Raw genomic sequence first — 26,191 nt, 5'->3', positions numbered from 1 at the left:
GAAAAAAGAAAAAGAAGAAAAACACCAGGGGGGAACCTTGATGCTCCTCAATCAACTATGAAATACAGTAACATCCTGCTGTCTGCAGGGCGACGTTCTTTATATCAATTCCCTCCAGCAGGCCCGTCACTGACCCCTGCCTCCTGTGCCTTTTGCCCATAGAAGTGGCAAGAAGCTTCCTCCAGCTGAGATTTCCTTAGCTAGCAAGATTTAAGTTTTATGACCTCCTTTCCTAACGACAAACGTAAGTCTTGCTGTGTTGTATCACTGTGAGACGACTGGTGCCTGGAGAAACACCTACATCCCTTGCTCAGGAGCATAATTAACTCCTGAAGTTTTCATTGTCGTTGAACAGTAGAATGACAAACGTCTCACCCTACAACAAACGTAATAGAGTCAACGGTGACAGGGGTGTAGGGCTTAGCGAGGGCTTCAACCCCATATATGGTACTGAGTTTGTAATGGGGCAGTGACAGACATTAATGGGGAAGACTGCGAGGGGAGGGCAGCTGGATATTTATATTTGTAAATGTCCACTACATATATGATTGGTGATTATAGTAGTCTCTTATGGCCGAGGTGTGAGATGAGCAGTGCTTCCATCTGAGATGTGATCATTGCTGGCCCCCTTTTATTGTTTAGGGTCCTTCAGGCACTAAGAGTGAAGGCCACCACCTCTCTTTGTGTTTGTCCCCCGCTCAGATCTTCCTGCCTTTATTGGGTTAAGTACTTTACTTAGGGTTGGTCCTCCTGTTCCTAGAGACTTTGACTGAATTGATGAGGTCACAATCTATCTGAATCCTGATCCATTATGGAAATGGTGGTGATCTGTGGTTCAGTGATTTCAATCCTTTCTACCCGGTTGTCAAGCATTATGGTTTCACTTCCTCGAGCAAGCCCCTAATGCAGAGTAGTCATAGACCCATCTCCTTTAGAATAGTCCATATTAATTTATCTAATACGATCTCTGGCCCTCACATGTGGCCCCCCAATATGGGCTATCTAATAAGCCTTCATCAACCTCTTTTGAAATGCCACACTCCCACTATGAGCAAGTGGTTAGACAAGTGAGGGAAGAGACTGCAGCCAGAGATTTGGGCCATAGTGCAGGCATTAAAATGCCCACATGAGAACTTACACAAAATTCCACTGACTGCTCTCTCTACCCTGGCATCTCTGTTCTCAGGATGGCCATCTGGTTTTCCATTGATGCGCTGAAGGGTGCTGCTAATGATGTCTAGAAGTGAGTAGACTTTCTGGGTTCTTGGCAGATCAAATTACTTGTGCTGACTCTGTCTTCCTGTCCAATGCCAGCAGTTGTCTCAAGAGAGCATGGCGCATATGCAGTGACTGACATCCCCAGTGAAACTTCTGGCACTGGATAGACCAATGGGTTGACTTCCTCCAAGAAGGATCAGCCCAAATCAGACCTGCGCACATCCTTGTCCAAGTCATAGGCCCATCCCTCTTTTCAGTGCAGCTCAACAGACATCCCACCCAGCCCTTACTGCATGTCTGCTCCACACACGCAGCCAACCAGAAAGTGAGTTCCACACAGTGGGTCTTTTACGTATCTACTGCATATAACTCACTGGAATTACTGTGTAATGATTCTTTATCTGCTAACCGCTATGTAAACCAATTCTTAAAGTAATGGTTCAAGGGTCAATCACCATGATACCGTGGAGCCTATGATGGAGCCTACGATTAAGAGGGTCCCAAATGCAACTATTTATGGAAAGCGTAAGCAGAATATAAATCACTTGATGGCGGGGCAGCCATCTTGGGGAAACAGAGCTGCAAAGTTTTCTAAATGCTAATGCGCTATTGAGATGACGGGTCGTATCTGTGCTGGGGTGGTGGGTTGGGAGGAGCAGTAGTAAGCAGCTCAGCAGTACGCCACCGTCTTCCCCCTGTAGATTCACTCCTTCCTACCATTTTTTCCTTCTTTGTCCTGTTATGTGGACTGCCCTTAAGTGCATGTGCTTGAACATGAGAGGATTAAGCAGCCCTCTCAAAAGATGGTTGGCCAGAGAACCTATAATTCTTTTAAAGCCACAGATTTTATGCCTTACTGAGATGCATGTTGCATTTAAGAATCAAAACATTCTCTAACAACCTGGTTTCCGTTTGAGGGTCAATAACCCAACAGGTTTCAATTAGGGCTGCTGCTATTCTCTGTTGTGTACCTCCTTTCTAGTTAAGCTGATTGAAATGGCAGAAGACAGACATGGGCATTGGACCATCACACAGGTTGAGGTGGACTCTCTTTGTCTCACAATATGTGTGGTTTATGGTCTAAATCAGGGTGATCCCTTGCTCTTAAATACAAATATGGTGGAGCTCCTGCCTTGGCCAGGATTGCAGGTAGAAGTTGTTGCTTTTAACTGCATTTTTTCACTACAAAATTGATATGACCATGACTGAAGTGATGCCCTGGATGAACAAAGTCCCATTAGCAATCGCTGCACCTATGAGGGTGCTTAGGCTGAGAGATGTCTGGCAAACACTCAAGCCTAGGTGCCCTGGCTTTACTGATTACTGTCATGTCAGACATCACTATTTGCATATCAATTATCTTTTTGCTTCGCTTAAACTTACTTATAGTGCCGAGATAGAAGACAGTCCCAAGTTTAATTCTGATCAAAATCCCATCATTTTTTCTTTTAAAACCTGCCAAGCATAGCTGAGAGGACAACCTGCTGGTCATTTGAACATTAACTTTCATTGGATCCAGAGTAAACTCATATGGTGTCTATAGGTTTTGTAGAATATGTTGGGCATAATTTGGTCTCAGCCTCTATCTTGATGGTATGGGGTGCCCTAAAACATACATCAGGGGGATTAAAAATAAATATGTGACCAATCAGAATTGTTGGCTGGTGAATAGGGAAGAGCAGGGCATAGCTAACTGGCAAAGCCTGAAAGGGTGCATGCCACTGCAATTCTCACCAAAGATCCACACAAACAGGAGTGTTTTTTTTTGGAAGGCTGGGTGCCAAAGCATGATCGGGTGTGTACTGCGGGAAAAAGTTGTGGCTGCCTTTCTGAGAAAAAAGGGGAAGGATTGTGAGTACAGGGATTGGAATATTGAGAATTTAGCCTTTAAACTAAAGGGGATGTAAAATTGGAATCCCATTTATCTTATTAAAGATGATTTAGGAAAGGAGACATATCATCCTTGTGCTGTCCCCGGACAATTGTGTTTCTTTTGTCAGTCCTTATATAGAATGGAAGCAACATCATAGTGACTTAAGCAAAAGGCATTTTTCACAGAATAAGATTCTTTGTTTTGACCGTTCCCAATCTGAAATGCTAGAGAGTTGAATTACATTGCTAGAATTTAGAGACATAGGGCCTCATTATGACTTTGGCATTCAGACTGTGCTAACCACCAAAGCTGTGAAGAGGAGGCTGCAGCCCTACCTGTGGCCTCCCCCAGTCATATTAAGATCTTACCACTGGGCTGACCGGTGGGAGCATCATATAACGACGTTCCTGTCACTCAGCCCAGCAGGAACATTGCTATGGTTTTGGTCTTGGCTCCCTTAACAATGTGCGTATTCGGAGGGTACTAGGGTGCACTGCCCACACCATGTCTCAGGCCTGGCATTTCAAGGCCTGTTTGTGCAGTTTCAATGCCATTGGCGTTTAAAAGTACTTGCCAAGCCTTAAACTCCCCTTTTTTCTACATATCAGTCACCCTTAAGGTAGGCCCCAGGGAACCCATGGGGCAGGATGCTATGTAGGTAAAAGGTAGGACATGTACATAAGTGTTTTATATTTCCTGGAAGGGAAAAACACCTAAATTTGTTTTCCACTACTGTGAGGCCTGCTCCTTTCAGATAATAGAATTAGGGCTACCCTCAGATACTGTTTGAGTGGTAGATTCTGAGCAGAAAGAGGTAACATGTTTAGTATGCCCAGAATGGTACTAGAACATCCTGCTTATTGGTGAGATTGGATTTAATATAACTATTTCCGAAATGCCACATCTATAAAGTGAGCATTTTTCTGCACTTAAAATCCATTTGTGCCTTGCAGCCTGTCTCCAAGGGAGGATGGAGGGCCTGACACATTTCAAAGGCTAGTGGCATGCCCTCACACAATGGAATGCCTAACCCCCTCCTGGGACCCTGGCAGACAGACCTGTAGTGAACGGGGACCTTGTGTACTTCAAAACCACTCTTTGAAGTCTCCCTCACTTCAAAGGCAGCTCTGGGTATATAAGCTGGGTCTCTGACCCCACCAACTCAGACACTTCTGGACCTGAACCTGCAACCTGCCAAGAGGAACTGCCTGGCTGCCCAAAGGACTCATCTCGACTGCTTTGCTGTGGAGAACTGTTGCCCTGCTGCCCTCTGACTTTCCTGAGAAGTGCTCTCGAAGGGCTTGGATTGAGCTTGCCTTATGTTTTCTGAAGCCTCAGAGCCAAAAAGACTTCACCTCTTCAAGGGAACTCCTTTTGCACCAAAAATTGATGCACGGCCTGCCGGAAATGCCACACAGCCTGCCCTATGATGAGGAAATCGCCGCACAGCCGAACCGGAATGACACAGCCCGACTTACCGAGTGAAGATCGAGGCAGCGCCTGCATTGCAGCCAGAAATTTGATGCTCATCCCTACCGGATCGATGCTCAGCTGAGCTGGAATGACGCAGCCCTACTTCCGGAGTGAGGAATCCATGCAATGCCTGCCATGAGACAGAAAATTTTACTCATCACCTACTGGATTGATGCAACACCTGTGACTTCTTCCTGCATGCCCAGGATTTTCTCTGCATCATCCCTGGGCACCAAAAGATCCCCACATCACAGTGAGCATTCAAGACTGAGCACCGGAAATCAATGTAAAACCCCTTGCAGCATGAAAAGAAACAAAGCATCATCTGTGCCGCATCAGAAAATCCAACGCACATCTCATTTTTCCACAGATCTCCTCCTTTGCGGTCTCCGTGCATGGTAACTTTGAAGCAAAACAGGTACTTTGTACAAACAAGAGACAACTGTTGATTTCTAAGAATTAAGGGGTTCATTCCAACCCTGGCGGTCGGTGTTAAAGCGGCGGCCAACCCGCCAACAAGCAGGCGGTAAAAAAAATGGAATTCTGACCCTGGCGGGAACCGCCAACACAGCCCGCCACTTTAACACTCCGACCACCACGGCGGGACAAACAAACAGCACGGCGGTCACCGCCAACAGACAGGCGGCAGACAATGTACCGCCCACCCTATCACGACCCACCAATCCGCCACCTTTTCCGGTGCGGGAGCCCCGCCGGCGGAAACAGACTACGAACGGGAAAACGCTCACCTCTATACACTCCACGAGGAATCTGGACAGCATGGAACGCAAATTAAACATCCTACCAGCTATTGTCTACCTGCTCCTCTACCAGGAGCACGAACGCCGGCGCAGACGATAACGGTGAGTACTGCACCTACGACACAGGGGAGGGGGGAGGAGAAAAGGTTACGGGCACACACATACGTGACACACCCACCCCTCCACCCCCCACAAATCCCTACACACCAATGCAGAGCAACAAGTCAGAGTGACACCCCCCAAACCCCCCGGAAGAATGCAAAGACAAAATAAATTGATCATGAAAATTGAAGTATATTATAGCATATTTGAAGTTAAGTGAAATATGAAATATCTAAATAAAATATATTACAACATGAACAATATATACATAGCCCAAAAGTCCAGCACATATTGGCTACCTTCCATTGTTCGTGGGCCAATGTGCATAAACACATGGGCAAAGCCCACACAGGAGACCCGATTCCATTGGAGAGAACACTGCTGGGGCATCAGATAATAAAACTACAGGCACCTCAGGGGGAAGGGAAGGGGGGGCACCTCAGCCACATGAGTCCACGACGCCAGATCCACGAGGGGCCTCCATGCCCACTGTACCATCCTGGGGAGTGCAAAGCCACAGTCTCTCAAGTCTCTACAGTGGGTGGATTGCCCACTGTACCATCCTGGGGAGTGCAAAGCCACAGTCTCTCAAGTCTCTACAGTGGGTGGGTTGACCACTGTCACATCCTGGGAAGTGCAAAGCCACAGTCCATCAGGTGGATTACAGACTCCACTGGTTATGGAGGAGGCATGTTGGCCAGAGTGCTTCGTGAAGCCCTGCCCGACACAGATCCGGCCCTGCCAATGGGCCAGCGGTGCTTGAGATGAAGGGCCCAGCGGAGCGGTGCTTGACAGGAAGGGCCCAGCGGAGCAGTTCAGAGACGCCGGTGCCCAGCGGAGCGGTGCTTGACAGGAAGGGCCCAGCGGAGCGGTGCTTGACAGGAAGGGCCCAGCGGAGCGGTGCTTGACAGGAAGGGCCCAGCGGAGCGGTGCTTGACTGGAAGGGTCCAGCGGAGCGGTGCTTGACAGGAAGGGCCCAGCGGAGCGGTGCTTGACAGGAAGGGCCCTGTTCAGCGGTGCTTGTCACGGGGGGGCCCTGTTCAGCGGTGCTTGTCACGGCGGGCCCTGTTCTGCGGTTCTTGAGACGGCGGGGCACTGTTCAGCAGTGCTTGTCACGGCGGGGCCCTGTTCAGCGGTGCTTGACACGGCGGGGCCATGTTCAGCGGTGCTTGTCACGGCGGGGCCCTGTTCAGCGGTGCATGTCACGGCGGGGCCCTGTTCAGCGGTTCTTGAGACGGTGGGGCCCTGTTCAGCGGTGCTTGTCACGGCGGGGCCCTGTTCAGCGGTGCTTGTCACGGCGGGGCCCTGTTCAGCGGTTCTTGAGACGGCGGGGCCCTGTTCAGCAGTGCTTGTCACGGCGGGGCCCTGTTCAGCGGTGCTAGTCATGGCGGGGCCCTGTTCAGCGGTGCTTATCACGGCAGGGCCCTGTTCAGCGGTTCTTGAGATGGCGGGCCCTGTTCAGTGGTGCTTGTCACGGCGGGGCCCTGGTCAGCGGTGTTTGTCTTGTGTTCCTGGGGAACCGGATCTGGCCAATAATTCCCGCTCAGTCGCCATCCGACCTTTCGCTAGCGGGCCCTCCTGTGCTGGAGTCCTGGGCCCGTGGGTGTCCTCCGTCACACCCGAAATGGGGCTGGTGGGGCCCTCCTGGGCAGCTCGCCTGCTGCCGGACTTGTCCGCCCTGCTGCCCTTGCCCTCATTCGCCAAATCTCTGGGGCCCTTGCCTCCCTTTGTGGATGTGCCAGGTGACGGTGCAAGGGTAGTGTCCTTGGGGGCAGCCGTCTCAGGCCTGTCGCGCCGGCCCTTCCCCTTTTTGGTTCTTTTCCCAGGGGGTGGGCTGGCTGTCCCCTTGCTGCTGGCCGATGTTCCGGCCCTAGGAGCTGGTGGACTCCAATAGCCCTGAACTATGGTCCTAGTAGGTGCAGGGCTTGTGGTGGCTGAGGTGCTGTTTGGACTCTTACGAGATGGAGGGGGTGGGTCAGGTGATGCAAAGAGGTTCATTTTGGAGAGGAAAAACTTTTTAGGAGCAATGGGAAGGGTAGGTGCAGTGGGTATGGGAGTGGAGGAAGAGGATGTGGTTGTAGGAGAGTCAAGTGTGCTGTCTATGGGTGCAGGTGCTTGTGACGGAGGCTGTCGTGAGGTGGATGGCTGTTGGGTGGGTGGCTGCTTGCGTTTGTGTGGTTTGGAAGAGGGGGTGACAGACACACTGGGAGAGGACACAGGGGATGTGTAAATGGCAGTGGGGGTGGTGACTGCACACGTGCGGAGTGTTCTGGTGGGTGTGCTGGTGATGGACGTAGTGGCTGATGATGTTGTGCATGCATGTGTGGGTGGAGACATCACAGGGAGGGAGGAGGGAGACGAGGAGGAGGGGGACACAGAGGAGGCAGTGGCAGTTGGCATGTCTGCATGTGGATGTTGCTTGGGTGAATGCTTGTGTGATCTGTGGTGCTTATGTCTGGATGAGCTGCCCTTGGGTGTTGATGTGTGTGCAGGCTGGTCTGTAGGTGTGTCTGGGATAGGCAGAGGAACAGGGGAGTGGGATTGGGTGGAGGGAGTTGGAGGAGGGAGGCTGGAGACAGGGACAATGGCTGCTGTCAGTGCTGAGGCCAGAGCGTTGAACGATCGCTGATGGGCAGCCTGACCCGAATGAATGCCCTCCAGGTATGCATTGCTCCGATGCACCTCCCTGTCCACCCCCTGGATGGCATTCAAAAGGGTAGACTGCCCAACAATGAGCGTCTGGAGGAGGTCAATGATCTCCGCACTGAGGGCAGATGGGGTAACTGGGGCAGGGCCTGAGGTGCCTGGGGCGAAGGAGATGCCCGGCTTCCTGGCCGAGCGGGCACGGGGCGAACGCTGAGGGGCTGCTGGGAGGGCGGAGCTGGTGCGCTGGGTGGCGGCTGTACCTGTTGTTGCGGTGGGCACGGATGTTGCCGCCACCACAAGGGAGCTCCCTTCCGAGGACGTGTCGGTGTCGCCTCCACGGGTCCCCGTTGTGGTGCTCCCCTCGCCCTCCGTCTCACTGGTGAACTCAGAGTCGGTTGCAGGGCCCTCCGGGGCCATGTGAGATGCAGCTCCCTCGTGCGCCGATGCCACTTCTCCTCCGCCTGATGATGCTAATGCACACATGAACAGGAAACCCAAAAAAAGGGGGGGGATGAGAAAGAAAGACATGTTGAGTGCATGCATTGGCGGCACCGTTGGTGGAGAGGACAGACACAGAAGCCCCCTGCACTACGCCGCGCACTCGGGGTACACTACTCAATTATTGTGACTTGGCCTACAAGTCTATGGAGGACAACTGCACACATAGGTGAGCCCGGGCCATGGATAGCTGTACTTAGCACCCTACAGAGGTGGGGGGCGGGGCACAGGGCCATGCCTAACAGAGAGGCCTAGCCTACAGAAACCGCCCTGGCCTAGAGATAGCCACAGCCCTCCTCCACCACCCAGACACCTCCACTGTGTGCTGATATAGCAGAATGTGCTGAGACTCACCCCCTTGTGTCTGCTGTGATGTCCTCACGCGCCCATCCAAATCAGGGTAGGCCACCGCCAGGATCCGGGACATCAGGGGGGTCAATTGCCGTGTGGCACCCCTCCTAGGTTGGGAGGCCATCCCCAGCAGAGCCTTGGCGGTCTTTCTGCTCCTGCGGCGGATGTCCTCCCACCTCTTGCGGCAGTGGGTGCCCCGTCTGTTGTGGACCCCCAGGGCCCGGACATCCTTGGCGATGGCACGCCAAATGTCGATCTTCTGATGGGCGCTGACCTATGTGACATGGACAGGGTGGGAAAATAAATATCATCACTTTTCTGCATGGTCGATGTGAGTGGCCCCCCCTCCCCAACCTTGCCATGTGGCACATGCTCTCATCTGTCGTGCGTTGCATTCCTCATTCGCTACCCTCCCCACCATCTTACATCCACCCCACTCAACACAGGCATAGCCCATACAACGTGCTCCCTGTGTACTTACCTGTTGGTCTGGAGGACCGTAGAGTAGCGCATACTGGGGGAGGACCCCATCAACAAGTTTCTCTGATTCCTCAGATGTGAAGGCAGGGGCCCTTTCCCCAGTCGCAGCAGCCATTGTCTCTTCCAGACCGAGGTCACAGCAGCACTTGCAGTATAGGTCCTCTCCTGTGGATGATCAGGTCTCGAGTGATTAAGCAGATAGAAAATGGCGGTCACGCCCGGGGCGGTGCGTACCGCGTCCGCCGGCGCACATCGTCATTGGCTCCTGAGACCCATAGGGTTCAATGTTAACCAATGCTGCTTTGCGCCGCGGTCTTCGACCGCCTACCGCCACGGTGTGCCACGCCAGCGCATTGACCTCACATCCCATTGTCACACTTCACAGGTCAGGCAGCCGCCATTTCAAGGGCCCACATGGCTTAATTTCTACAGCGTCACACAGGCCTAGGCCTTGCATTGCCAATCATACAAGCCATTCAATGCATAGCAAATCGTGTACTGTGCAAGCTGTGGTTACGTACCTGTGGGTTGCTTGACTCTGTGCTCCATTTTGTCCTTCCTAGGCACCGTCCGCTGGGACTTGCGAGGAGATGGAGGAATCCTCCCATGTACAGACCACTTGTGGACCTGTCGACAATGGAAGAAAGACATGTCATACTGACATACAGGCTTGACAGAGCCACTATACAGGAACTGTGTGCCCAGCTGGAGCCAGACCTGATGTCCCCCATTCGCCAACCCACAGGGATTCCCCCTCTGGTGCAGGTTCTGTCAGTACTCCATTTTTTGGCAAGTGGATCATTCCAAACAACAGTGGCCATATCATCAGGGATGTCTCAGCCTATGTTTTCTAAGGTTTTGTCCAGAGTGTTGTCTGCCCTGATGAAATACATGCAGAGCTACATTCTTTTCCCTGAGGTGGGCGATTTGGCTACAGTGAAGGGTGATTTCAATGCCCTTGGACATATCCCCAACATCATTGGTGCCATTGATGGGACTCATGTGGCTTTAGTTCCCCCCAGTGAAAGTGAGCAGGTGTACAGGAACAGAAAAAGTTATCATTCGATGAATGTCCAGGTGGTCTGTTTGGCTGACCAGTACATCTCCCATGTAAATGCCAAGTTCCCTGGGTCAGTGCATGACGCGTACATCATGCGAAATAGCAGCATCCCTTATGTGATGGAACAGCTACAGAGACACCGTGTGTGGCTAATAGGTGACTCTGGTTACCCCAACCTGTCGTGGCTACTTACCCCAGTGAGGAATCCCAGGACAAGGGCAGAGGAATGCTACAATGAGGCCCATGGGCGAACTAGGAGGATTATAGAAAGAACCTTCGGCCTCCTGAAGGCCAGGTTTAGGTGCCTGCATATGACAGGTGGATCCCTAATGTACTCACCAAAGAAGGTGTGCCATATCATCGTGGCCTGCTGTATGCTTCACAACCTGGCTTTGCGACGCCAGGTGCCTTTCCTGCAGGAGGATGGTCCAGATGGTGGTGTTGTAGCAGCTGTGGAGCCTGTGGAGAGTGAAGAGGAGGAAGACGACGGGGACGACACAGACATCAGGGACACTGTGATACAACAGTATTTTCAGTAGCACACAGGTACGAATCAACCACGCCATTTTACATTTACTTAAAGTCTCATGCCTCTCTACTGTCTGAGTTTCCCCCCAGTTCCTGTTAACTGAGTTGTGCCTTTCCCTTCCGTTTTCAGAGCTGTGGGCCCCACTGCGTGACCTCTGCTTTGTTTGCCCATGGACTACAGCTGTGTGACAGTGGTATGTTGTCATCACAATGTGACTGAACATTATTGCACCGTTATGTCTAATACATTTGTTCAAAATACAAGCGGACTCCAGATTTTTTAAGTGCAATAAGTGATTTTATTAAAGTGCTACATTTAGGAACATGATTGTAAAACGGTGATGGGTGATGGTGGAGTAATGTCCATGGCAGAGTCCAGTTTTCAGTCTCATAGGTGCATTGTCCATATGCCTGTGGAAGGATGGAGCAGGGGCAGTTCAAGGTTGGACAGGGTGACAATGTGGGACAGTGGGATGACATCAGGGGGTATCCTTTGCTGGCGGGGGTCTTGGCATCCTACTCTGTCTTCTTGTGAGATCTCAGGTGCTGCTTGCGGGGTGGTTCTTCTTCTGCAGAAGGTGGGGTTCTGGTGGCCTGTCGTTGTGTGGGGGCCTCCTGTCCACTAGCGCCGGCGGAGGTGGTAGGCTGTTCCTGGTCCAGGCTAGTGACAGGGGCCCTTTGTGGTGCCACATGGTCCCGCAATGTGGTGACTATCTGGTTAAGGGCCATGACGATGGTCCCCATTGAGGAACTAATGTTCCTCAGTTCCTCTCTGAACCCCATGTACTGTTCCTCCTGCAGTACCTGGATCTCCTGGAACCTGGCCAGTACCATAGCCATCGTCTCCTGGGAGCGGTGGTATGCTCCCATGATGGAGGAGAGGGCCTCTTGGAGAGTCGGTTCCCTGGGCCTGTCCCCCCCCTGTCGCACAGCAGCCCTCCCAGTTCCCCTGTTTCCCTGGGCCTCTGTCCCCTGGACGGTGTGCCCACTACCACTGCCCCCAGGTCCCTGTTGTTGTTGGGGTGGTGGGTCAACCTGGGTGCCCTGTAGTGGTGGACACACAGCTGATTGACGTGTCCTGGAGACAGAGCATGGGCCCGCTGGGTGGGAGTTGTGCTGGTGTTCCCAGAGGGGGTTAGGTCTGGTGTAGCCTGTGGCTGTCTGTGGGGAACCGACTGTCCCGAGGTCCCCAATGGGCCGGGCTGGTCATCTGGGTCCAGGGAGACAGAGCTGCTGTCATCACTGGGGGCCTCTTCTGGGGGTGGGATGGACATCTCTGGACTCTCCGTGGCGGTGTGGTGGCGTTCGGGTCCTGCAGGGGTATAAGAGTATGGTTATTGCTTCTGTGTGTGGCATTTCGTGTAATGGGTGGGTGGCCGTGTACCCCAGTGCTGGCATTCCCTTGTGGGGGCTTTTGTGACGGTGGCTTGTGGGGTGATGGGTGTGTGCAGTGGGCATGCTTTGGTGATGGGTGTCCATGCTTTGGGGAGGCATGCAGGGCTAGGTTTTGGGATGTGTGGGTTGTGATGGTGAGCCATTTGCAAGGAGTTGGTGTGATGGGGGTGAGGGTGGGGGTATGATTTGGCATGCAGGTGGGGTGGGGGGAATGATGTAGTGGAGATTTGCCTTACCAGAGTCCATTCCTCCGCCTACTCCTACGAGGCCCTCAGGATGCAGGATGTGCAAGACTTCCTCCTCCCATGCTGTGAATTCTGGGGGAGTAGGTGGGGGTCCGCCGCCAGTCCGCTGTACCGCGATGTTGTGCCTTGATACCATGGAACGCACCTTCCCCAGTAGGTCGTTCCACCGCTTCCTGATGTCGTCCCGATTGCGTGGATGCTGTCCCACAGCGTTGACCCTGTCCACTATTCTGCTCCATAGCTCCATCTTCCTGGCAATGGTGGTGTGCTGCACCTGTGCACCGAAGAGCTGGGGCTCTACACGAACTATTTCCTCCACCATGACCCTGAGTTCTGCGTCAGAGAACCTGGGGTGTCTTTGGGGTGCCATGGGGTGGTGTGGATGAGGTGAGGGGTGGTGTATGTGTTGTAGAGTGTGGTGAGTGTGGTAGTGTATGGTGTTTTGTGCGTGGAAATTGTGTGGGTGATGTTGTGATTTGCCTCTGTGTGATGGTCTACTCTATGCTGTGCTGTCTCTCTCTGTCCTTCAGTCGCAATTGTGGTCGTAAGGGTTTGTGAGTGATGTGGGTGTGTGTTTTATATTTATTTGGGTGTGTGGGAGTGGTGTGTGTATGTGTCTCAGGTGTGTGTATTTTGATTTGTCCAATGTGGTAGTGTTTTGTAAAGGTGTGTGTATTTTGAGCGCGGCGGTGTGTACCGCCAATGGAATACCGCGGTTGAAAGACCGCTGCGGGGATTTCTGGGTCGGAATGGCATGGGCGTATTTCTGTTGGCGTGACGGTGGAGGTTTGGTCATCGCCTGTTTTGCGCTGCCCGTTGGTGTGGTGGACTTTTGTGGATGTCGGGTTTTTGGCGGTTTGCCAGTTGCGGGTCAGAATGACCGTGGCGTTATACCGCGACCGCGGCGGTGTTATGGCGGTCTTCTGACCAGCGGTAAGCGTCTTTTACCGCCGAGGTCAGAATGACCCCCTAAGACTCTTTTTAAACTTGTAAAAGTGATTTTCAACTTGTGCTTATTGAATCTTTATCATTTTTACATTAATTTAATCAGATGAATATCATATATTTTTTTTAAACCTGTAGGGTGTATTTTTGTGGTATCTTCACTGTGTTACTGTATGATTTATTGCAGAAATACTTTACACATTGCCTTCCAAGTTTAGGCTGACTGCTCAGTGCCAAGCTACCAAAGGGTTGGCACAGGATAACTTTAAGTTTTTGTGTGACTTACCCTGACTAGAATTGTGGTCCCTATTTGGACACGGGTGTATACCTCTGCCAACTAGAAACCCCATTTCTAACAGATGGGGTTTGATGTAAATTGTTTGCACCATGTTTCTACTTTGTGTCAGAAACCATATGCAAGTGTTGCTATCAACAGAGAAATGTCTGAGGTACTTCAGATTCAACAAGACACCTGGCTGGGGTGTCCTCTTTCACCATTACTTTTTAAAATCTATCTGGAGCCTTACTTATCCTGTATTTTTCATCAGTAGTGGTTGTCTCCCTTAATTGTTAATGTCTCCCTTAGTTGACTGTGCAAATGATGTGACCATTTATTCAGTCAACATCTTCTTGGATGTTGCCATAATTGAGCAGGAGGCATTTGAAATTGGTAAGGTGTCTGGATATAAGATAAATAAGAACAAGACACAAATTATATTTAATTATCCTAATACCATTAATGGTTCTTGTGTCACCTCCTCAGCAGCCTATTTATACAATACATTTGCAACCAATATCACAGTTCTCTAACTCAGTTATGCAGCTTTTCTTGCAAAAGTCATCACTTCATGACCTCTGGTGATGCTGGTGATTTTAGTACTCTATACATCTACCAAATTGGCGTGGGGATCAAAGCTTCTGCTTGCTTCTCCAGATTCGATCTTAACTATTTCAAGAGGCTATGATTTAAGGTATTACTGGATGACTTGTGTATTTGGAAAGACTGGTGCAAAAATAAAAAATAAAATATCTAAACTAAGGGTCTGATTTAGAGTTTGGAGAAGGAGTTACTCCATTATGAACATGACGGATATCTCATCTGGCGTATTACAAGTTCCCTAGGCCAATTCGATCTTAACTATTTCAAGGGGGTGTTTGATTTATGGTGCTGCAGGATGACTTGTGTATGTGGAAAGACTGGGGCAAAAAACATATATATATATATATATATATATATATATATATATGTATATATATATATATATATATATATATATATATGTAAATAAATTAAGGGTCTGATTTAGAGTTTGGAGGAGGAGTTACTACGTTACAAACATGAACGCTATCCCATCTGGCGTATTACAAGTTCCATAGGCAATAATTGCATTGTAATACTGCAGGCAGGATATCCGTCCCATTTATGATGGAGCAACCCCCTCCACCAAACTCAAAATCAGGTTCAATGTCTTTCTGCCTACCATTCACAATTCTGTTTTTCACCAATGACACATATTAGGTATCAAAACTTTTGGCCAGCACTTTTCAGCCAGCACAATTTGTTTCTCCATTGATTTACAGGAAGAATTTTCTCTCTCACTGAAAAGCTTCTTTAAGTATCTCCAGTATCACCTGATATGGATTTCCTTATTCTGTAGGCCATTAGCATTCCTGAGGTACATCATTTATTGGATTTAATTTGTAAAGGGGTAGATCGGATTAGTAGTACAGATTATACATCTGCAGTTCAGGGAGCATGACCTCGCGATATTGGCTACAAAATAGTCCAATTTGTTGAAAAAGGTGATCGATGACCCCTTGATGGCTCAGGCCTAGGCAATATTTTCCACTTACTTAATATTATCAGGCTAGAGCTACAGCACTACAAGACTATGGTATTGCTTTACTACAAACATGAGAGATTAGCAACATGGGTTGGGGTACAGATGGTTGAAATCTGCCTCCCCAGGTGTTGGAAGCCAGCAGCACACATGTTTGTGAGTTGTCCTCAAATTCAGGTTTACTGCATAGAAATTTTCTGGTAGATCTCTCATAAGCAGGTAGAATTAAATATTTTGAGTATTATTCTTTATATTGGAGTAGCATGCCAGCTCTTTTTTTTCTATTTTTTGTTGCTAGAATTTGTCTGGCACCTGATGGGAGAAATAATTTTCCTCCAACCTTTGACAACTGGTTAGTCAAAATGTAGTACTAATATGAATTATTTGTCCTTTTTGTAGCTTCAAAGTACTTTGTAATGACGTCTAATTTCATGTAACACCCTGATACATGTGTTCCAGTTGACGTGTATGCTGATCCTCCTGTGTAAAAAAAATATGAAGAACAGAAAAATACTAGTTTTTATTGGTTCTTGGAGTGCAAAATTATTGTGTCCCCTGATGTGGTAAATATTGATGGATTAATTTGAATGAATGTGTGTATTTAATACACAAAAAACATTGCAGAAATATTGTGGTATTAACTACTGAATTTAGAAACTTACAATGTAAATTACAGAACTGTTGTCTACAACATATCGTGGTACGTAATAGTGAGCTTGTACACGTAAGGTAAAATAATGTCATATAAATAAAATTGCATTAAAACACATTATTAAAATTCTTATTACTCAAAAAGTTACTAAATAAAATACAATTATTCGATTGCATTACAAATATATTGTAAAATTAAATCCCCAAGCATGGCCAAAAAAATCTTAAGGGCCTCATTACAAGGCTGGTGCCCAAGGACCACCAGCCTTGGAGAGATGGTCAGACCGCCGCAAATGTGTGGGCCTTATCACCACCTTACGATCCTGGCTGCTGGGAACAGCAGATAGAATTATAAACGGCCAACGTGGCGCTGAACTCAGTGCCGCCTGGCTGATTATGACACCACTTTATGCCTGTTCGTTTCATAGCAAGGATCCCGCCATGAAAAGCCTGGTGGGAAGTCAGTGCCAAGAGGCCTAGGGTTGTCCCTGCACTGCCCATGACATACAGAGTGCTGCGACCCTCCTGCCCAGCACCATCTACACTGCAAACATTGTAATACGGTTCGGGGAATGCCACCAGTATGATGGTGGCGTCCTCCCCACGGCTTTGGCAGTCCATTTTACGACCCTCAATGTTGTAATGATGCCCTAAAACAAGAACACACCAATAAAAATAAAAATATAACCAGCATTCAAAAATAATTACATGAAAAACTACAACAAACAATAAAAATACATATATCTCCAATAAAAAGATACAAAAGGTTCTAAATGGTGCACCCAAAGAAATAAACACGAAAGATCGGACTAAATTCCAAACAAATATTTAAACTCCACTAAAATGAAAGCAAAAACTTGAATAAAACAAAATTAACATCCCAAATTCAATACCAAAAGCAAAAAAAGTTACATTTTGAAGAATAAACAATATCACTCCCACATCGAATTAAAAAACAGTAAGGAAAGTATTGTACTTTATAAGGGTGAAATGGACTGCTCCTAATCCAACCTAAGATACAGTACAGAAAGCACTGGAAATTTGGAGGGGGTTAGATATACTATTCCCATTCCACCATAAGAAACTGTAGGGAAAGGGATATACTTTTTATGGCTCAGAATTACTAATCCCACTCCATTCTAAACAAAATGACAAATGTAAAGTTTATATAGCAATTAAAACAATAAAAAAGAAAATACTTACCACCCTACTCCCTTGCAATCCCTATAGCCTACGAAAAAGGGAAATGATACTAAAGAAATTAAATAAATCACAAGAAAAACGAGTTCATCTTAAAAAACAAAACACAAAATAAAGGAAATACATTAATTAAATCAATTGAAAATATTGACTTAATTATTAACATAAATATCCAATTAAGATAACTAAAAAATAAGAATTAAAATATTTAATCAGAACATTTTGCAATGTTTACTAGTATTAATTAAATATTGTGCAAGTAAATTCTATATTTAGCAATCTGATTAATCAATTAAATTTAACAGATTATAGAAACATAAAAAACAAGAAAAATATATTTAACGTATATTTAAGCATATTCCCACAATACTCACCTACAAACCCAACAATACTTAAATAATTAAAAAAATTAAAATAAACCCAAAAACAGACTTTTAAATATTACCAAAACAATAAAACAGCAACTTAATAAATAACCAACTGCAATTAACCTGTTAGTAACCTTAAACACACAAAATCATAACACAAACAAAATAATACAAATTCAATAATATATGCAACTATATTTAAACAAATGATATTAAAGACTTTTAAATATGATATCTTACATGTCATATTCAGTACTACAATATTCTTGTCACTACAATATTTGTGATGATATTTATGTTAGGTGATACTTTTGAGACAATATTAATATTCTGCACTGAAATTCGAATAAGACTTTAATTGCATCTCAAATGGTTATCCAAGAGTTACGATTCATATACTTGGTGATTTTAATCAGCTTTTAAACCCCTCAAGTTGGGATTTTAACAATGATGATCTTTTAATATCTTATAATATTCTTCTGCCAGTCTTCTCAAAGGGCCTAATTTCGAAGTTTTCTAATGACATATGCCAAATCCTCGATACTTTTGGGATTGTTAGCTTACATGGTTACTTTTCCTCAAACATGCCAGCACCTCAAGCATATTGGTATGGTAATTAGTTGTGGTCAAAAGATTGTGTATTGATTTAGGGTTGTTTTTGTCTGGTTTCTATCTATTGTGTGTGATGTAAAGAAAGTAGTGATCAATGATCAATCTAAGCTTCTTTTCTAATGAAATCTGAAAGACCATGTATAAAAGATTTCGGGCCCAGATCTCCATCCCGAGTGCGGACCTAAAGATATGACTTGTAAATGCCCTGTGTGAATTTCCATAGACATCAACTTAGATGCTTAGTCTAACTTTAGACCAAGTGTCTAAGTTTACCTTTGTGAATTGGGCCCTTCCTCCTTAGCATGGATGTTCACAGCATTTAACCACTCACCTGGGTGAAATTAATTTGTCTCAATTATTACAATACCAGATTTCCTTAAACTATACTCAACTCACTGTAACAAATGATGTTTCTTATAGCTGGTATGATAAAGTGATAAAGGAGTTTGTAAATTGTTTGAAAGTGGAATTTAGAACTATGACAAGACAAGTTGACAAAAAATAGAAAAAGTGTTAAGTGTGCCTTAGTTTGACTAGATGTAGAATTAGAATTTGATTACATTGTAAAAAATAGCTTAAGGAAAACAAGATTAGTGATTAAGACAGAAGATTTACAGACTTAAATAATCGAAGTATAGGGAAAGGTTTGCAAGAAAGTAAGTTGAGTTCCTAAAAAAGTTTTGGGAAACTGCAGCTACTTTAGGCTCTAATGATGTCTTGGAATTTTGGAGACTAGTGATCATGGTATTTGTACAGGTAACCCCACTATTGCATGTGACATCTTTCAGGAGACATGGATATTATTCAGTTGTGCACTTTACCCCAGTTATATTTTATACAAGCATTGCTTTATTTTTCTAGCAATAGCCACATTTGCGGTGTTGTTTTATTTTTCTCTATCTAATTGTTCTTTTGCCTAGGAAAGCAATACGTTCTCAGTAGGACATTCATTTCACGTTGTGCTTTCTTCAAGGCTACAGTTAGATAGGTTGCTGGCAAAAGAGGTATGTTGTGTCTCCAACATTCACAGAAACATACACACTCATACGTGGGGACCATTTCATAGAATGTCAAATGTTTTATTATGAAAAACACTCTGTCCCATACACGTTAGAGGGGGATTCCAGCCAGATGACCATGACTGTATGCTGATTGCTGATTGCGTCGCTACATCTGCTTGCTTAAACAGCCACACCCCTGATCTACATGAGTACGGTGTCTATATGGACTACAGGCTACCTTACTCAGGTATGAGGGATTATGTTTTCCCAGGGGGAAACCTGAAGGGCGGATTAGGCTTATCATGCTGTGTTCTAACATAGCGTAGGTAGGAGAACTATCTCTTACTCCTAGTGACATTATGATGGGACTATTTTTGTGTTTCACTCTCCTCATCACCTTATTGCTTTTATTGTGTTTTATCATCCTAATTATTGCAATACATGCCATTTTATCTAAGATGCAGTTACTTCAATAAACTCTTATTGAACTATATTCTGCCTCTGTGGTGTTTGCCTGTGTGAGACCATTGTAACTGAGAGAAAGGGATGGATCTGATCGACCATGATTCCCCTGATGGGTCTTTCTTGTCATGCACCCGGTTGCCACAATCATCCCTGCTCTTGGGTGGAGATGAGGCGCTGCTAGTTAGCCGGAAAACCCGGATAGGCCCACAGGTGTCACATGGTGTGGAATTTTACTTAGTTCCCCTCAATTTATGTGATTCTGCCACCCAAATCCAGTAGCCTCATTAGCGTAATGAGACCTATGCAACAAGGCAAATATTTTAGAAGAAGTTGACATAAATGGCCACTCCTAATGCCTTTCTCTCAGACTTCAGAGCACCATTCCCAATGGCGTTCTCTCTGTCTTGAGAGCACTTCATTCTTCTAATTGAGCTCTTTAAATCATGTCTCTCAGGCGTGCCATAGCAACCTTTAGTGCTGTTTTATACTGCCAGTTTGGCCTGGCGAAATAAGCTTTTTGAAAGGCCTAAACCTTCCTTTTTATTACTTATAAGTCACCCCAACGTTATGGCAGGGTACATGGTATTTAAAATGTAGGACATGCAGGTTTATTTTCTATATTCGCTGGCAGTGAAAAAGTCCTAAAGTCATTTTTCACTGTTATAAGGCCTATCATAACACTGGGTTACCTTAATACATCTATAATAAGTGCTAACTTTGGATTGAGAGCAGCTAGAGATATGCTGTTTAGATTCAAATTAATTATAATTTTTAATCCTCTTTAATGGTAAAGTCTGATTTTAAATCACAGTTCTGAAAATGGCACTTTTGGAAAGTTGGCATTTTCTTGTCCCAAACAATTAGTGCTTGCAGCCTGTATCTCCGTTCACATGACTAGGTGTAGCTGGCACTTGGCCTTTGAGTATTCTTTCCAGACAACCGCACAATATAGGGTCTGGGTGTTGGCAGGATGGGATGTCCTAATTTGATGATGTGACACAGACTTACATCCTTCTGGGGCTGAAAATCACTACCATCATCCTAGACAGTAAGAGCCCCTTATATTTATAGCACTACAGAACAGTACATGCAAAGTAGTAATTGCTAGATAAATTACAAGTCACTATTCATAGGCACAGTGCAAACACTTACACCAGTAATTAATGCCGAGTGGTCTGTCAAGGTAGCCCACTCAGCATTATTTTTTGTTTTTTTTCATAAATAAGCAGCAAAATGAGAAATCATTTCAGGAAAACATAAACAATGGCTCTGATGTGAAGAGAGTTTTTTATTTATTTTTTAGGATAAAATCAAAAAGATATAAACCTTCCTCACAATCGGTAATCTCCCACCAATAATCCAATTTCTATGGAAGATAAACAATGTTTGGATAACTTTCAAAGTTATCACTCAAAATTGAGGCCACCATACTTCATTTCAGTTCACTGGCACATTATCTTCAACTGTACAAAAAGAAATTGGCATCTCCCTTGCCAGTTAGTTACTGGTGGTAACATTAAAGTCACATTTTAGATGTCATCCACCTAAAACATGTAGTGCAAGAAATACTTCTTAGTTATGTAGATCTTCAAAAGAAAATAAATGGAAGCACACCTGAGGAAAATCATACACACTGGGCAGTAATGATATGTGGAAGCACATAGAGGCAGCACATTTTTCAGGCTTTGGCTTCATGATGTACTATTGCCAGAAACCAGCATGACTCACCAAAAGACAGACCATCCCTTGCATGCAGAAGAGAAATTTAACTGAGGAGGGGCCAGATCAAAGTGAACAGTGGTGTTGACCTTTACACAGAACTACACAGTCTCTTGCCTCATATCCCCAGTGGAGTGGCCTGGGCTGCACTGAAGCAGGATGTCACCAACAGCCCAATGCTTTGGGGTGGAGTCAAGTACGGTCAGTGCACAAGAAGAAGTGGGCAGGTGAGAGGAATTGGGTGAAGGATAGGTTTGCAATGATAGAAGTCGAAAAGATAGTATCAATCTTCCATCTCTTCCCATTGGACCAGTGTGCATTCTTTATCATGTATCCTGATAAACTGCATGGCCCCCTGTTCCGGAGAATACCAATGTTAGGCCAGATAAGATCTAAACAGCTACACTAATACATACTCCACATGCCTCCTGGAAATGTCATCATGTCCTCGTACCACAGAGGGCATGTCACAATGTCCATGTACCTCAAACATGTCAGGCATAAAAAAAAAAAAACACAGTTCACAAGCATCACTGTACCATCATCTGCCCATTTCACAAAAAATCCAAAATGCTAACATATCTATCTTACTCCCTTCAAGGACCTGTGGCAGCACTAGTGGTATTACCATCTATCCCAGGGCCACAAACTAGACTGGAACAAAAACATATTTTTATCACTCAGTTGGGTATGTTTAAAGCAAGCCACATATCTGTTGCAGCAAGGGCTGTTCCAAGCATTCACCAAAGACACATGTAATTCATATTAGTCTAGGCCACCAATCTACCACATGATTGTAGTATGTGCATCCACAGTCAACATAGACATATATACCTGACACAATGCCCTCAGATCACATACTCATCAACTTCCTGTTACCATTGCAGGGCAAGCTCAGTATTGCAAGCTCAGGTGCCACCATCTGCACTGTTCTTGGCCTGCATGTAGAGAAATGGGCCTGCCCGCTAACAGCACACAACTTTATAAGTGACCTTCAGTGCACATGCAGTTTCAATGCATGTTTATTAGTGCAGATTAAGTAGTAATTTACCTGCAATAATCAATGAAACACCCAGGGGCAAAGGAGGAACCTGCATCAGTAATCTGTGTGGTAATTGGAATCAATATGTTTGCACTTTTGGCTACACATGATTGGCAGAGAATTCAACCCCAAGATGTAGAGATACACCTAGTGGATAAAAAAGGAAATAGGGAAAGGAACAAATGGACAATAGGCTTGAAGTAAAGGAGCCACACATCACTTACTTACTTGATAACAATATAATGTAATACAACATTTTAGGATTAGAGGACTTCTAAAGCAGATGTGTATAACTATGAACAGTGAAGTGCAAAGTTGAGTGGCCAGACAGCAATGACTTTACTTGTATGTTTAAAGTGTTGATGCAATTATAAATAGGGATATGACAACATCAGTGGTGTCTACTCAGATGTGTTGTGTATTCTCCTGGTCAAGTGTGGGTGATTCATGGTGGTGTAGCAATGAGGTCAAATGTTGGGGTGAGAGTAGTGACACTATTGAATCAGCACTGTGCAACATCTGCAATATAAATGTCACACTTTCTGCTCAAGCCAAGTGTAGGATCACAGTTTGGACATGCACATGCAGACCCTGGGGTCTTTGTGAGGGAAAGTCCATGGACCAGGATACAGCAAGCAACATATCTGTTGGAGCAGGGGATACAGCCACAGGACAGAGTTAGAATCTGTGTATAATCCTGGTTGAAAAGTAACATTGTGTAACTCATAAAATGGTACAATAATCTTGCACACATCTTTAAGACAGTACAGGTGCAATCAAATAAAGGAGTTCTCGTAAAATCAGTGCATCTAGACTATGGCCCTCATTACAAACCTGGCGGTAAAGTCCGCTGACCGCTGTGCTAACGGCCGCCAACATACCGTGTCCGCTGCAGAAATCTGCCACCGGTATTATGACCCACACTGAGAAATCCTCCACAATACGGACACCCACACAAGTCCGCCACACCAAAGGTCAGTGATAAACTGGTGGTACCAAAACCCACACTGTTATGCTAACAGGAATACGCCCACATTATCACGACCTACGAATCAACCCAGCGGTCATTCAACCACGGTAAACCATTGGCAGTACACACCGCCAGACTCAAAATCTACACACATTTACAAAACACAACCACATTGGACAATTCAAAATACAGACACCTGATACACATTCACACACCACACCCACACCACTATAAAACACACACCCACTTTACCCACAACCCCTTACAACAACATTTTTGGAAGAAGCAGAGAGGCAGAAAAGCAAATACAACACCAGCATCCAGAAGCACACAACACCATCACTCATACACCATCCAAGCACAAAACACTACACACCCCAACACATCACCCCACACATCACATCAACCATCACCTCACACATCACTTACACCACATCATGGCACCTCAAAGACACCCCAGGTTTTCTGAGTAGGAGCTCAGGGTCATGGTGGAGGAAATCATCCAGGTAGAGCCACAGCTATTCGGATCACAGGTGCAGCAGACATCCATTGCAAGAAAGATGGAGCTATGGCGGAGAATTGTCGACAGGGTCAACGAAGTGGGACAGCATCCAAGAACACAGGATGACATAAGGAAGAGGTGGAACGACCTACGGGGGAAGGTACGTTCCATGGTGTCCAGACAACATGGGAGGAGCAAGTCTTGGCGATCATGAATCCTGAGGGACTTGCTGGAGTAGCAGGAGAACTGGACTCTGGTAAGTCATATCTCTACTATTATATCCCCACCACCCTACCTGCATGCCATCAGAAACCCCAACCCCTACCCTCACACCCATCACCCCAACACCTCACATATACCCCACTACCACAACCCACACATCCCAATACCAAGCCCCTGCCACAGTCCCAAACCACCACAGAACCTCCCCCCTCTGGAAACACCACCACAGCACCCACCCAGCGGGCCCATGTCACTGTCCCCAGGACACATCAATCAGCAGTGTGTCCACCACTACAGGGACTCCAAGCAACCCCACACACACAGGATGATCAGGAACCTGGGGTCAGTGGCGGTGGGCACACGGTTCAGGGGACAGAGACACAGGATAACAGGGAAGCTGGGAGGACTGCTGTGCGACAGGGGGAGGACAGGCCCAGGGAACCCACTCTCCACGTGGCAATCTCAAACATCATGGGAGCATACCACCATTCCCAGGAGACCAGGGACACGGAACTGGCCAAGTTTCAGGAGACGCAGCGGCTGCAGGAGGAACAGTACCTGGGGATCAGGGAGGACTCGAAGTCCATTAGCACCACCCTGGTCACCATTGCAGGGGTGCTGGCAGACATGGCCAACACCATGAGGGAGATAGTGGCATACCACCAGGCCCCTGACACCAGCCCAAACAATGAACAGCCTTCCACATCCGCCGGCGCTAGTGGACAGGAGGTCCCGCCACAGGGCCAACTGGCCACCAGTACCCCACCCCCTGCAGAAAGAGAACCACCCCGCAAACGGTCCCTGCAATCCAGGCAGAAGACAGAGAACATTGCCAAGACCCCCGCCAGGAAATAGGACTCTCCTGATTGTCAGCCTTCTGTCCCACTCTGTCACCCTGTTCACCTTGAACTACCATTGCTCCACTTCTCATATCCCCTTGGACAATGCACCTGTGATACAAACAGACTGGACTATATCCTGGACATTCATCTACCATCACCCCAGCTCATTTCACATCCCCCTCTACTTATTAGCACTGTAATAAACACCCTTGATTCACAAAACAATCTGGGGTCAGTCTGTACTTTCACAAATGTATTATTAAAACTTCCTTGACAAATATCAATGTTAATGTCCATTTGCACATACCAATGTATGACACTTGTTGGGCAGCAGTATACATAGCAGAAGCCAGAATGAGGTACACAGATCTGTGAAAAGGAAGGCCAAAGTGAACTTTCAGGGTCAATACACAGAGTTAAAAGGCTGACTTGTACAATGTCCTACAGTAGTCAGATATGAGATGAGCAGTGCCAGTATCTTACCTGTGTCTCACAGGAAGTACATCATGATGATGTTATTTCGGCTGTCAATCTCTTGTTCCTCTGCCTCCTCTTCCTCACTGTCCACAGGCTCCACAGCTGCCACAAGACTATCATCAGGTGCATCCTCCTGCAGAAAAGGCACCTGGGGTGGCAAAGCCAAGTTGTGCAACATACAGCATGCAACGATGATCTGGCACACTTTCCTTGGTGAGTAGTATAGGGAGCCACCTGTTAGATGGAGGCACCGGAATCTGGCCTTTAGGAGGCTGAAAGTCCGCTCAATAATACGCCTAGTTTGCCCATGTGCCTCATTGTAGCATTCCTCTGCCTTTGTCCTGGCATTCCTCACTGGGGTCAGTAGCCATGATAGGCTGGATTAACCAGAGTCACCTGCAAATGTTGTATGGTAGCTTTTTCGATTTCTGTACACCTGTTCATTCCTACAGGGGAGGGACAAATGCCACATGTGTACCATCAATGGCACCAATGATGTTGGGGATATGTCCCAGGGCATAAAAGTCAGCTTTCACTGTGGCCAAATCCTCCACCTGGGGGAAAACGATGTAGCTGCGCATGTGTTTCAGCAGGGCAGATAACACTCTTGTCAACACGTTAGAAAAAATTGGCTGAGACATCACTGATGCCATGGCCACTGTTGTTTGAAAGGAACCACTTGCCAGAAAATGGAGCACTGACAG

Source organism: Pleurodeles waltl, chromosome 2_2, assembly GCF_031143425.1.
Source record: "Pleurodeles waltl isolate 20211129_DDA chromosome 2_2, aPleWal1.hap1.20221129, whole genome shotgun sequence".
In the NCBI taxonomy this organism is placed as follows: domain Eukaryota; kingdom Metazoa; phylum Chordata; class Amphibia; order Caudata; family Salamandridae; genus Pleurodeles; species Pleurodeles waltl.
This window is presented reverse-complemented; position numbering follows the sequence as displayed.